General features: G+C 40.8%; 1 protein-coding gene across 6 annotated transcripts in view; it reads right to left on the bottom strand.

Annotated features, from left to right (window-relative positions):
* cyrib.L (CYFIP related Rac1 interactor B L homeolog) overlaps positions 1-14,835 on the bottom strand; it is a 111,769-nt gene that overhangs the window by 58,320 nt on the left and 38,614 nt on the right. Inside the window, exon 1 of one of the 6 annotated variants that reach the window (XM_018266295.2) lies at positions 13,820-13,974. The exons of 3 other annotated variants lie outside the window; for them this stretch is intronic. The gene's annotated coding sequence lies outside the window, so the exon portion shown is untranslated. 6 annotated transcript variants of the gene reach the window in all.

Genomic DNA, 14,835 nt, shown 5'->3' on the forward strand with positions numbered 1-14,835 from the left:
AATGCCACCGATTTATTGATTAGTCCAATAAGCTCAGATCGACAGACCTAATTCTTAACCAGGAAGATTAACAAGTAAATTAACGGGGCTGTTCACCCATTTAGCATGATGTACAGAGTGATATTCTGAGACAATTTGCAATTGGTTTTATTTTTTTATTATGTGTGGTTTTTTTCAGCAGCTCTCCAGTTTGCAATTTCAGCAGCACGGTTGCTATGGTCCAAATTATCCTAGCAACCATGCACTGATTTGACTGGAATAGGAGAGGTCTGAATAGAAAAAGGAGCAATAAAAAAAAGCAATTACTATACATTTGTAGCTGTATGGAGTATATATTTTTAAATGGGGTCAGTGACCCTAATTTGAAGTAAATCAAAAGCCATAAAAAAAACGAAGGAAAATTGAAAAGTTGTTTAGAATTAGCCATTCTAACTTAAATTAAAGTGAATTACCCCTTTAAATGTATATATCTTTACTGTTATATAGAAGTGTATGTCACAGTATAGTGCATTGCAATAGAACAGGTGCATACGGGAGTAATGGCTGAGAGAATCTGCACAACACCTATTTTTAAGGTATCGGTGGTTAAAATCCTATTTTTAGGAAGTACACGTATAAAAGGGTGGTCTTACATCCTTCAACAAGATCAAACGTGTGAAACCCTACTCTTCCTGCACATCAGCGTTCCACCTTAAACTGAACTGCGAGGAGGGAAGGTGACCACATGGTGTGTATATAGTTGGAGCAGAGAAGTGGCTAAGAGCTGCCTCACTAGGGCTTTATGTATAGTAACATCAAAATACAGACAGGAGAAAATCCTGCCTGGCAGGTTACAAGTTTGCTGTAATCTGAAACAAAAAAATAACCACAAATTGCAACACCAATACGCAAAGTCACTGGACATGGGGATAGGGCTTACCAAGATAGATGGGGAAATAGGGTGCTGCCATACTACTTACTTGGCTACTTGGAATGGAAACATGGAATGAGATCAAGACAATAGCAACAAATAGATCTGAATGGAGAGTCTTCATGGACGCCCTATACTCCACTGGGAGTGGAAGGAACAGATGATGATACTACTTGGCTACTACTTGACTATACACAGGCCTCAACTGTCGACAAAAATAAAAAGAGATCCCCCGGCAGACAGGTAATGCACAGAGATGACACAATGCCGAACAAACAATAACATTTATACATAACCTCTCTGGCACATGGGAGGATCCATGTTTTAATGAGCAAGAAACACCAAACTAAATATTTATAGTGTTCAGAAGACTTAATTGCCTGTAAAAAGTCCCTGCTGTGAAATGCAAACTGGAGGTCAGGCAAACATTGCGAGGGGAGGGGTAACCCAATATATCATATCACAGAGTCTCCAGATTTTAACCTCACCTTAACCTGTAAAGCGAAAGCAGTCTCAGACTTTATCAGAAAAAGAAGGCAAATAATTCAAAAACTATAAAAAAGAAAAAATTAAGGCCAGTTGAAAAGTTGCTTAGAATGTGCCATTCAAGAACAGTACAAAAGTTAATGGTGAACCACCCCTTGGAAGGAAGGAAGTAAGGAAGAAAGGAAGAAAGGAAGAAAGGAAGAGAAAGAAAGGAAGAAAGGAAGAGAAAGAAAGGAAGAAAGGAAGAGAAAGAAAGGAAGAGAAAGAAAGGAAGAAAGGAAGAGAAAGAAAGGAAGAGAAAGAAAGGAAGAAAGGAAGAGAAAGAAAGGAAGAGAAAGAAAGGAAGGAAGGAAGAGAAAGAAAGGAAGGAAGGAAGAGAAAGGAAGGAAGGAAGAGAAAGGAAGGAATGAAGGAAGAGAAAGAAAGGAAGGAAGGAAGAGAAAGAAAGGAAGGAAGGAAGAGAAAGGAAGGAAGGAAGGAAGGAAGAGAAAGGAAGGAAGGAAGAGAAAGAAAGGAAGGAAGGAAGAGAAAGAAAGGAAGAAAGGAAGGAAGAGAAAGAAAGAAAGGAAGGAAGAGAAAGAAAGAAAGAAAGAAAGAAAGAAAGAAAGAAAGAAAGAAAGAAAGAAAGGAAGAGAAAGAAAGAAAGGAAGAGAAAGAAAGAAAGGAAGAGAAAGAAAGAAAGGAAGGAAGGAAGAGAAAGAAAGAAAGGAAGAGAAAGAAAGAAAGGAAGAGAAAGAAAGAAAGGAAGAGAAAGAAAGAAAGGAAGAGAAAGAAAGAAAGGAAGAGAAAGAAAGAAAGAAAGAAAGAAAGAAAGAAAGAAAGAAAGAAAGAAAGAAAGAGAAAAAAGAAAGAAAGAAAGAAATAAAGAAAGAAAGAAAAAGAGAAAGGAAGGAAGAAAGAAAGAAAGAAGTGGAGAGGAGAGAAAAGTGGAGAGAGAGAAGGAATGTGAGTATATAATCCAGGCCAGCAGCCAGAAGCCAGTGATTAGAGATATCCAGCATGAAGGCAGCTTTATGTTATCTAATCATACTTTCTAATCAAAGCTTTTAAACACTATATTAAATGCAGCCATAAAGCTGCGGCCTCAGACTGAGAGAGTGGCTTCCACCACGCTGGGAAATGAGCAAAAAGACTGTTGTCCTACGGAACAGAAATAATACCTTGTATTAACGCCGCAGCTTTTAATTTGCATGCATGGCAACCTCTTAAAAGGGGGAAGCAGAGACGGAGGGGTTTAGCTCAGCACCCTGTAATTGCCTAATAACAAGGCAGGGGAGGATTAAGTGATTTGCCTGAGATCACACAGTGTGGCCCTGTGCAGGAATCAGACTCTCCCCCCCCCTGTAAAAGCTCAGTATCATTAATCACATGTTCCATATAAAAAAAAAAACGAAATATAAAAGGGGTAGAATAATAATATGACCGGTCTGTAATTATTCGTATCAACTGTCAATGCCGCACTTTATCTGTGAAATCAACTCTTGGCCCCATGTGGGTTTTCTTTTCTAGTGTGCCTGTCTATTCACATGTGGCTGCTGTAGTCAATGGAATATAAAGCAGCCTGGTTCTACTCTAACCTTCACATGCACTGCTCCCTACCTGTAACTCCACTACACACGCACAGATCACCTGGATTGCTGGGGGGCCGCCCTGTGAATGTACCCAGTAGAAGGACATCCCATAAAGGATGCAGAACTGAATCAGAAAGCCCATTTATCTTAACTAAAACATTTATAGGGTAAAGCCTAAAAGGTTGCAACCAATCAGATGTTTCTTTTCAAACAGCTGATCATTAAAGGGGTGCACCTTGAACTTTTTTAGTATGTTATAGAATGGTCAATACTAAGCAACTTTTCAATTGCCCTTCATTATTATTTTTTGAATTATTTGCTTTCTTCTTCTGACTCTTTCCAGCTTTATAAGGCGGTGGTCACTGACCCCACCTAACACAAAAGCACTATAAGGCTACACATTTATTGCTATTGCTGCTTTATTACTCATCTTTCTATTCATATTCATATTCCAGTCTCTTATTCATATCAATGCATGGTTGCTAGTGAAACTGCAAACTGGAGAGCTTCTGAATAAAAAGTTACATAACTCAAAAACCACAAAGTATAATTCAAAACCAAATTGTCTCAGAATATCGCTCTCCAAATCATACTTAAAATTAATTTGAGGGTTAACAACCCCTTTAAAAGAGAACAAACCCCCTTCATACTAGGGATGCACGGAATCTTTTGGATTCGGCCGAACCCCCGAACCTGTCGTGAAAGATTTGGCCGAATACCGACCCGAATCCGAAACCCTAATTTGTATACGCTAATTAGGGGTGGGAAGGGGAAAACATTTTTTTCCCTCCCTGCCCTTAATTTTCATATGCAAATTAGGATTCGGTTCGGCTGGGCAGAAGGATTTGGCGAAATCCGAATCCTGCTGAAAAAGGCCGAATCCCGAACCAAATCCTGGATTCGGTGCATCCCTACTTTATACCATACAGGTCCTTTGCAGATACCTCCCTCTTAAACATAACACAAAATATTAAAGGAATTGTTCAGTGTAAAAAAAATAGGTAAATAGATCTGTGTAAAATTAAAAATGTTTCTAATATAATTAATTAGACAAAAATGTAAAGTATAAAGGCTGGAGTGACTGCAAATTGGAGAGCTGCTGAATAAAAAGCTAAATAACTCAAAAATCAAAAAGAATTACAATTCAAAACCAAATGCAAATAATCTCAGAATATTGCTCTCCAAAACATACTTAAAATGTATTTAAAGGTAAACAACCCCTTTAGAAGAGAACAAACCCCCCTTATCCCACACTGGTCCCCTGCAGATACCTCCCCTTAACCATAACACAAAATATTAAAGGAACAGTTCAGTATAAAAATAAAAACTGGGTAAATAGATAGGATGTGCAAAATAAAAAAATGTATCTAATATAGTTAGTTAGCCAAAAATGTGATGTATAAAGGCTGGAGTGACTGGATGTGTAACATAATAGCCAGAACACTACTTCCTGTTTTTCAACTTACTTGCTTTCCACTGATTGGTTACCAGGCAGTAACCAATCAGTGACTTGAGGGGGGGGGGTGTGACATATCTGTTGCTTTTGAGTCTGAGCTGAATGCTGAGGATCAATTGCAAACTCACTGAACAGTTATGTCCCACAGCAGCTAATTAGTGTTCATCTTTACTAGGGATGCACCGAATCCACTATTTTGGATTCAGCCGAACCCCCGAATCCTTTGTGAAAGATTCTGCCGAATACCGAACCCTAATTTTCATATGCAAATTAGGGGTGGGAAGGGAAAAATAATTTTACATCCTTGTTTTGTGAAGAAAAGGCACGCGATTTCCCTCCCCCACCCCTAATTTGCATATGCAAATTAGGATTCAGATTCAGTTTGGCTGAGCAGAAGGATTCGGCCAAATCCGAATCCTTTTGAAAAAGGCGGAATCCTGACTGAATCCTGAACCAAATCCTGGATTCGGTGCATCCTTAATCTTTACATTAAAGGGGTTGTTCATCTTCCAAAAACTTTTTTTCAGTTCACTTGTTTTCAGACTGTTCCCGAGAAATAAAGACTTTTTTTCACATACTATCAATTATTTATTTTTTATTGTTTTTCCAAAATCTAAGTTTAAAGTTGAATGTTGGTGTCTCTGGTGTTTGAGTCTGGCAGCTCAGTAATTCAGATACAGACTCTAACTGATACAATTTTGCAACATTTAGTTCTTTTCTCAGCAGCATCTCTGGAGTATCAGCAACTATTGTATCAATTCTAACAGCTGTCTGTAATGAAACCCAGGGATTCTGCTCAGCAGGGACAAAGATAGGAAATGTATCCCATTAAATGTATCAATTTAGAGAATTTAGAGAAGTTTGGAGGGTCAGCGACCCCCCTGCGGTAAAAAATTACACAACACTTCAATATTAGAAAAATGGTCACACATAGAAATTCGATTAAGTAATTGGCCAAAGTCTTTATTTCTGGTGATCTATCTGAAAACAACTAGTTGTTTGAAGGTGAACATAATATTACGTAGAAAGTGGTATTCTGAGACAAATTACAATTAGTTTTGCATTTTTTATTATTTGTGGTTTTTGAGTTATTTAGCTTTTTATTAAGCAGTTTGCAGTTTCAGCAATCTGGTCACTAGAGTCCAAATTGCCCTAGCAACCATGCATTGATTTGAATAAGAGTCTGGAATAAGAATAGGAGAGGCCTGAATAGAAAGATGAGTAATAAAAAGTAGCAATAACAATACATTTGTAGCCTTACAGAGCATTTGTTTTTTTAGATGGGGTCAGTGACCCCTATTTGAAAGCTGGAAAGAGTCAAACGAAAAAGGCAAATAATTTAAAAACTGTACAAGTTAAAAAATGAAGGCCAAATGAAAGATTGCTTAGGATTAGCAATTCTATAACATACTAAAAGTTAACTTAAAGGAGAACCACTCCTTTAATATAGAGCATACCTGGACCCTTGGCACCCACACACAATTTTTATGATAACAGAACATTATATTTAAATACAAACCCAACAATCCCTTTCATTTTTGGCCCTTGTAGAAAAAAAAACAAATAGCCAGAGCGAGTGCTTCCCTGCAAACATAAGAGTTCCAGGAAACGACGGAGCCTCAGGCAATGGGATTCGCATCCCTAGAACAATCGCCGCTCAGCAACGTTTATTTTATTAAACATGGTAATTATGTCGTTATTCTTTCTCTTACTGGAAAGCAAACACATCATCCAAACGCTGCAAAATGAGCCCCAGGCCTGCAGCACCATCCTGGGGGGTAAAGCCATGCTCCAAAGGGGGGCGCTGATCAGATTGAGGAGCTGTTCTGCTCTATATGAGTTTTACAATTAAAGATAAATGCACATAATCTATTCTGCACTAATAAGTTAGTGGGAGCTCCCATACTGCTTTCTCTGCCAAGCGATATGGGAATTTTAGTTCCAATCAGCCGAGTGATCAGTTCATTATAGAAATAACTAGGGATGCACCGAATCCAGGATTCGATTTCGGCCAGGATTCTGCCTTTTTCAGCAGGATTCGGGTGAATCCTTTTGCCCAATCTTCAGCTGAACCAAATTCTAATTAGCATATGCAAATTAGGGGCGGGCGGGGAGGGAAATCACAAAACAAGGTTCTCGGACGAATCTTTCATGAATGATTTGGGGGTTCGGCCGAACCCAAAATACTGGATTCGGTGAATCCCTAGAAATAACACAGAGCCATAAATAAACAAGTTACCACACAGTATATTAATCACTGCATAGTTTTAAAGGGGTTGTTCCCCTTTAAACTAACTTCTAGTATGATGTAGAGAGGGACATTCTGAGACAATTTGCAACTGTTTTTCATGTTTTATTATTTGTGGTTTTTGAGTTATTTAGCTTTTTATTCAACAGCTCTCCAGTTTGCAATTTCTGCAGTATGGTTGCTAGGGTCCAAATTCCCCTAGCAACCATGCGCTGATTTGAATAAGAGACTGGAATATGAATAGGAGAGGCCTGAATAGAAAGAGGAGTAATAAAAAGTAGCAATACCAATATATTTGTAGCCTTTTTAGAAAGCTGGAAAGAGAAGAAAAATGCAATATTGAAGGCCGATTGAAAAGTTGCATACTAAAAATCAACTTAAAGGTAAACCACCACTTTTTTTTTTTCAGGGGGCCCAAATTATACTGGCAATCCCAAAAACTAACCAGTGATGCATCTTGTTTTAATGACTATTTTCTATTGCAAAACATATGACTTTATTAAAGGGATCACAGCAACCCACTCTACGTAGCATGGGGAGTTATTTTTCGGGCCCCAGCTTCTACACTTTTAAGTTTCAGTATGTTATGTCCGAATTTCAGTTGGTCTTTCTTCACAGATATGTTATAACGTATATGAAGTTATTTTCCCCGTTCTTCTACCTCTTTCCGGGTTTCAAATGGGGGTCACCGAACCAGGTAGACCTATAATGAGTCTCTTATTGCAATCACTGCCTGGTTACTCAGGTAACAATGCCCCTAGCAACCAGATAGCTGCTTTGATTCCAAACTGGAGAGGTTTACATGTAAACCTACACTAATGAGTGACTTTCAGAGTTTTTTGGTCAGAGCCACGCTTTGAGGGCCCACATCTGGTTGGGGCCCCACTTTCTTCATGACAAGATTACAGCTATAGGAACCATTGATATATCAGATAGTGGCAGGAATATTTAGGACAGTGAATGAGAGTTCTGTCCACACCTCTATCTATATGACCTAAAATCTAGAGCTCCAGACAATCTATAAGGACTCAGACATTGTCCCCTCTTGATCCTCAATCAAACATTCTGGCATCACTTGATTAAAGAAGGATGTACACTAGAGACTCAACTTGGGGAGGCACATTTATCAAGGGTCGAATTTCGAATTCATGTGTTTAAAACAACCATAAGCTCCCATAAACTCGAAATTCGACCACTAGCAATTTATTAATAAAACAGAATTTTCTCAGCTCGGATGAATTTGATCAACGGAAAACTTGAATAAAATTTGATTTGAATTAGAAAAACGCACCTTTAGATTAACTTTTAGCATTTTATAGAACAGCCAATTCTTAGCAACTTTTCAGTTGGTCTTCATTCTTTATTTTTTTATGTTTTATTTTGTTTTTTAATTATTTGCCTTCTTCTTTTGACTCTTTCCAGCTTTCAAATGGGGGGTCACTGACCCCATCTAAAAACCAAATGCTCTGTAATGCTACAATGTATTGTTATTGCTACTTTTTTTACTCATCTTTCTATCTAGGTCCTTTTCTATCAATATTCCAATCTGTTATTCAAAGCAGAGCATGGTTGCATGGTTACTAGTAATTTGAACCCTAGCAACCAGATTGCTAAAATTGCAAGATGCTGAATAAAAAGCTAAATAACTCGAAAACCACAAATAATAAAAAATGAAAATCAACTGCAAATTGTCTCCGAATATCACGCTCTATATCATATTAAAAGTTAATCAAAAGGTGAACAACCCCTTTAACCCTGCAAGAAGCTTCCACTCAAATGGGAGTAATTGCAGATCAGTCCCCGGAGCTCGGCATTGAATCTGGCACAGAGTCAGGTTCCACCCAAGCATCAGCCACAGATTAACTGCACAATAACACACAGTGCTGATTCAATCGCCACATCTTGGAGCAGATTTACAAAGATTATTAGTCCCATGGGGTGGAAATAAAACCCAACTTGATATGTGCGTGTGCAGAGTTCAAGGTCATAGTTAGAACAGCTGAACCCCTCTCCTGCCAAAATGTGACTGCCGAGGGATGCTTAGTTATGCTCTACATGTGCACAGTCAGTCGTATCAAATAGGCGTATCGTGCGGTGGTATCGGACGGTGGTATTGGACGGTGGTTTCGGTCAGTATACGGGATGTAATGGGCGAGGGCATCAAAGGGTCGGGTGATAATAATGCAGTTGGCCGAATACCGAACCGAATCTTAATTTGCATATGCAAATTAGGGATGGGAAGGGGAAAACATTTTTTACTTCCTTGTTTTGTGACAAAAAGTCACGTGATTTGTCTCAATGCCCCTAATTTGCATATGCAGGCAAATGATTCGGCCGAATCTGAATCCTGCTGAAAAAGGCCGAATCCTGAACCGAATCCTGGATTCGGTGCATCCCTAAAAGAGACACACGTCTATCAAGTTCAACCTTAATATCTGCAACTGTTGCAGTCCTCTTGAGCCTCAATCAAACATTTTGGCATCACTTGATTAAAGAAGGATGTACACCAGAGACTCAACTTGGGGAGGCACAGTTATCAAGGGTCAAATTTCGAATTCATGGGAGTTTTTTTAAAACAACCATAAGCTCCCATAAACTCAAAACTCGACCAATCGCAATTTATTAATAGAATCGAATTTTCTCAGCTCGGACAAATTTGATAGACCCAAAAACTCGAATCAAATTCTATTTGAATTAGAAAAACTATAATAGAGTTTTTTCTGGGGAAAAAAAAGTTGATTAGAGTTTTTCTAAATCAAATCGAATGATTCAAGTTTCGATCAAATTCGAAGGCTACAAACATCACCAAAATGATCCCTGGATGTCTCCCATTGACTTATACAGCAATTCGTCAGGTTTAAGGTGCCAGAGTATGATAAATTTTAAAAATCTGAATTTGAATTAAAACTCAAATCTAGTTTGGATAACTCACAATTCAAATTTGAGAGTTTTGACCAAAAACAAAAATCGAAAATATGAATTTTCATTTCTTTAATAAATCTGCCCCTAAGTATACTTTACACTACCAGTGCATGGGGGAACCCCTGAAACCTGTAGGTTCACCTGCGCCCCTACCTCTTCCCAACCTGAGCCTGACGGGAAGGAAGAGACTGACACTATCAGATATAATGTCAGAAAAGGGCAGATTCTGTAAGCAACACTATCCCATCCATGAAGGGTTAAAGGGATCCTGTCATCGGAAAACATTTTTTTTTCCAAAACACATCAGTTAATAGTGCTGCTCCAGCAGAATTCTGCACTGAAATCCATTTCTCAAAAGAGCAAACAGATTTTTTTATATTCAATTTTGAAATCTGACATGGGGCTAGACATTTTGTCAATTTCCCAGCTGCCCCTGGTCATGTGACTGCACTTTAGGAGAGAAATGCTTTCTGGCAGGCTGCTGTTTTTCCTTCTCAATGTAACTGAATGTGTCTCAGTGAGACATGGGTTTTTACTATTGAGTGATGTTCTTAGATCTACCAGGCAGCTGTTATCTTGTGTTAGGGAGCTGCTATCTGGTTACCTTCCCATTGTTCTTTTGTTTGGCTGCTGGGGGGGAAAATGGAGGGGGGTGATATCACTCCAACTTGCAGTACAGCAGTAAAGAGTGACTGAAGTTTATCAGAGCACAAGTCACATGACTTGGGGCAGCTGGGAAATTGACAATATGTTAAGCCCCATGTCAGATTTCAAAATTGAATATAAAAAATCTGTTTGCTCTTTTGAGAAATGGATTTCAGTGCAGAATTCTGCTGGAACAGCGCTATTAACTCATTCATTTTGAAAAAAATGTTTTTTCCCATGACTGTATCCCTTTAAAGTAAAGTTCAGTCACATGATTTGCAGTTGGTCCTCTAGTGACATCACATCCTCTCCTCTAGTGATGTCACCCCACCCCTTGTAATGTCAACAGGAATACCCCACCTCCACTAGTGACATCTTCACCTAAAACCCACTTACATTTGACTGTCTGCCAATCACAGGAAGGGGGTGGGTGCAGGTATATAAAACTAGGGAAAATGTTGGGTGTGAATCACTGCAGTACACAATGCCTTTCAAATAAATGTGTATTTTGAATGCTTTTGACAGGGCCGGACCAAGGTATTTTGGCACCCTAGGCAAGGGCTTCAATCAGTGCCCTCCACCCGCTCCTGCATTAGCATTTCCCACCTTACCATTCATATTGCCCCCTGTGCCAGCAGCCATTGTGTTGTCTCATGTAACTGTGCCAACACCTATCACAATGATCCCATTTGTACCTGTGCCAACAGCAGTAAATATCTCAGATTGCTCCCAAGTCCCCAATCTGTACTTGTGCCAGCATAGGCCAAAACATCCATCACATTATTACCCCCAATCTGTACCTTTGCCAGCAGCAGCCAAAAAATCCATCATATTGCCCCTAATTTGTACCTGTGCCAGCAGGAGCCAAAAATCCATCACATTGCCCCAAACATCTCTGTACCTGTGCCAGCAGCCACCATATTGCCCCATGTACCTGAGCCAGCAGCAGCCAATCCCTCATAGTGCCCCCAATCTGTACCTGTGCCATCAGCAGCCAAACTATCCACAAAATTGACCTCAAATATGTACAAGTGCCAGCAGGAGCCAAAGATCCATCATATTGGCCTCAATTATGTATCTGTGCCAGCAACAGCCAAAAGTCCACCATATTGCCCCATTTCATCTGTTTACCTGTGCCAGCAGCTGTCAAGAGGGAGGTGGGAAGTACTTCTGCCCGCAGTATGAATCACGGGCAAGAACAGGCAGTTTATAAAATTGAAGAATTATTAAAGGTCAAGCAAACCAAAAAATTCCCCTTAAAAGTGCGCCCCCCCATGATTGCACCCTAGGCGGGCACCTACTCTGCCTACCCCTAGTTCCGGCCCTGGCTTTTGATGCATAGTTCTTCAGTCTGGATTTTAAACATAATTTGGTTGCTAGGCTCCTGCTGATCCTAGTAACCAGGATTTAAATGAGAGACTAGGAAATGGGTAGATGAAGGCCTGAATGGTGCATTGTAGGCTGCAGAGAGGCACTTTCAAGGCACTGCCTGGTTGCTAGGATAAATAGGACTCTAGCAACAAGATATCAGCTTGGATCCCAAACTGAAGAGGGGGCAGGCAAAAAAAAAGGGTAAATGGGTTTGAAACAGCAAAGCATAAAATGTTATTATGTAAGGTTTCTGTAATCTGTCCCAGCATGCACTGCTAGGAAACGGAGCAATTGGTGAAATATCCCTTGTGGGTCAGAGACATCTAGGGCAATACATTTAACACTTGCCCCCATATGTAATAAAATGCACTATGTTTGTCCAGGAGCAGTAACCCATAGCAACCAATAAGATGTTTGCTTTTAAATGTGACCAGGAAATTCTACCTGCTGATTGATTGCTATAGGTTAGTACCCATGGGCAAACTTAGTGCCTTTAATTACATAGCCCCAAAATCTCAATCCCATCAACAGGAGCAGAGGTGCATAGTCATAGAGGATTGGCAATTATCATTCGGTAATAAAGTCATATGGGGTCAGAACACTGCAGCCTGGGACTGGGGATGAGATCAGGGCTTTGTACAACATGTTGGCACCATCAATATGAACGTAATAATAACAACAGGGAAATCACAATATATTAACTAGTGAGGAGCCAGGCCAGTGATTACTGGGCAACAGCGAGAAGTGAAACAAAAATATAGGAACATGGGGCAACAAACATTAGGAACCGGTGAGACAGGGGCCACTCATTAGGAACAATTAGGAAACAAGAGTAGATTGTGTAATTCTGTATCAGCTCACACACTGTCTCATAGCAACAAGGGGAACAGGTGGCAAATAGGTGCCCAATGACACAAGTTTATTAGCCCAGGCATCAGGTACCCCATGTAGCAGAGGAGGCTTAGGGTAGGGACACACTGGGCGATTTGGGGAGATTTAGTCGCCTGGCAACTAATCGCCGCGACTTTCCACGACCAATCTTCCCTGAATGCCTCCCCTCGCTCTGCGCCTGGCTAAAATTAAAAATCGCCTGCGCTAATCACACGCGGCGATTCATTTTCCGAAGTCGCCCGAAGTTTCCTTTTGAGGCAACTTCGGAAAACGAATCGCCGTGTGTGATTAGCACCGGCGACTTTTCATTTTATCCAGGCGCAGAGTGAGGGGAGGCATTCAGGGAGAAAAGTCGCTGCTATTAGTCGCCAGGCGACTAAATCTCCCCAAATCGCCCAGTGTGTCCCAGCCCTTAGAAACCATGTTGAAAATACCCAGAATGGTCACTAATTAGAAGAGATGTTATGTGATGTCACATGACTCATTAAGACTAGTACACATCAAAACCATGATTGGATCACTTGATGTGAAATACAAGGATTCCCAGGGGAGACGGGTGAGTACAGGTATGTTAGTTACACAGGGGTGGTTAAGAATAGGGGGGAAATAGATAATGCAGAGTAGAGGAATGATAAGAAAGTGGGGTGTCCCTGGGTAAGATGGGGTACAGGCATATTAACTACAGGTCAACAAAGGAGTGGCTATGACTAGGGTAGGACTAGGTATGATGGGGTACTGGCATGTTAACTACAGGTCTAGAAACATGGGGTTCTTAAGGCTGGGGTGCTACTGGGTAAGATGGGGTACAGACATGTTAATTACTTAGCTAGAGACAAGAGGGATCCAAGTCTTGGGGACCCCATCATACCTAGTGCTACCGGATCCAGAGCCACTCCTGCTTTCTTGACCTGTAGTTAATATGCCTGTTCCCAATATTACTCAATGCCACCCTCAGTGTCAGAGAGTAAGATGGGGTACATGTTATATAAAGGATGTACAGAAGAGTAAGATGGGGTACATGTTATATAAAGGATGTACAGGAGTGTAAGACTGGGGTGTCAGTGAGTAAGATGGGGTACAGGTTATATAAAGGATGTACAGGAGTGTAAGACTGGGGTGTCAGTAAATAAAATGGGGTACATGTTATATAAAGGACTGGATGTACAGGAGGAGAGTGAGGGGCACTGGGTGGTTAATATGAGGGTGACACGTGGGGCAGGGCAGTTGGACAGAGGCGGGGGAGGAGGATGAGTTAACAGAGTCAGAAATACACAGAAATACCACATTGCCGCCGCTGCTCGGAGCCCACAATTTCTCACCTGGCGGAAACGCTCTGGGGGACGGTGCTCGGGCCTAGCGTGGCTGCCGCATCTCCACACACAGCTCCCTTCTCATTCACAGCTCCCGGCTCTGACACACACACTGCACCACAACCATAAGCACCGCCCACCCACTATCCGCCCCTCCCATACGGACCGCCTACTCCCCGCCTACTCGCCCGCGCTCTATTGGACAGTCTGTCAGACACTGCGAATTATGTCCCGAGTGTCTGTTGCTGCGACTAATTCGCTCTATAGGAATAAATTGCACACGAAGCTGCTGAGAGAAACAAAAGTTATAGTTTTATGGGTGTTGGAGAGAAACGCAAGGCAATAATTGAGACTAAATCCGGTTGCCATCTTGAGATTGGCAGGAAGTCACAGCCGACACATTTTTTTAGGATGGCAAATCCCCGGAAGTACGGCGTCATCATCGCGACCAAACAACTGAAGAGACATCTTGGGAAGGGCAAATAGCGCGGAGTATTTCACGGAAATAAATCCGTTTTACATTGTTAATTTTAATGCTGAGGGGTTGTGTGGCCATATAAAGGCACAAGGCTGCAGGCTGAGTTATACAGGGAACTCTGAGTATCACTCATGTATTATAAGGGATAATGTACCCCCCTACTGTAAATGATAAGGATATTAGAAGTCACTGAGGGGTTGTTCTGTGACCATATAAAGGGACAAGGCTGCAGGCTGAGTTATACAGGGAACTCTGAGTATCACTCATGTATTATAAGGGATAATGTACCCCCTACTGTAAATGATAAGGATATTAGAAGTCACTGAGGGGTTCTGTGACCATATAAAGGCACAAGGCTGCAGGCTGAGTTATACAGGGAACTCTGAGTATCACTCATGTATAAGGGATAATGTACCCCCTACTGTAAATGATAAGGATATTAGAAGTCATTGAGGGGTTGTTCTGTGACCATATAAAGGCACAAGGCTGCAGGCTGAGTTATACAGGGAACTCTGAGTATCACTCATGTATAAGGGATAATGTACCC

This window comes from Xenopus laevis, chromosome 6L (genome assembly GCF_017654675.1).
Source record: "Xenopus laevis strain J_2021 chromosome 6L, Xenopus_laevis_v10.1, whole genome shotgun sequence".
In the NCBI taxonomy this organism is placed as follows: Eukaryota; Metazoa; Chordata; class Amphibia; order Anura; family Pipidae; genus Xenopus; species Xenopus laevis.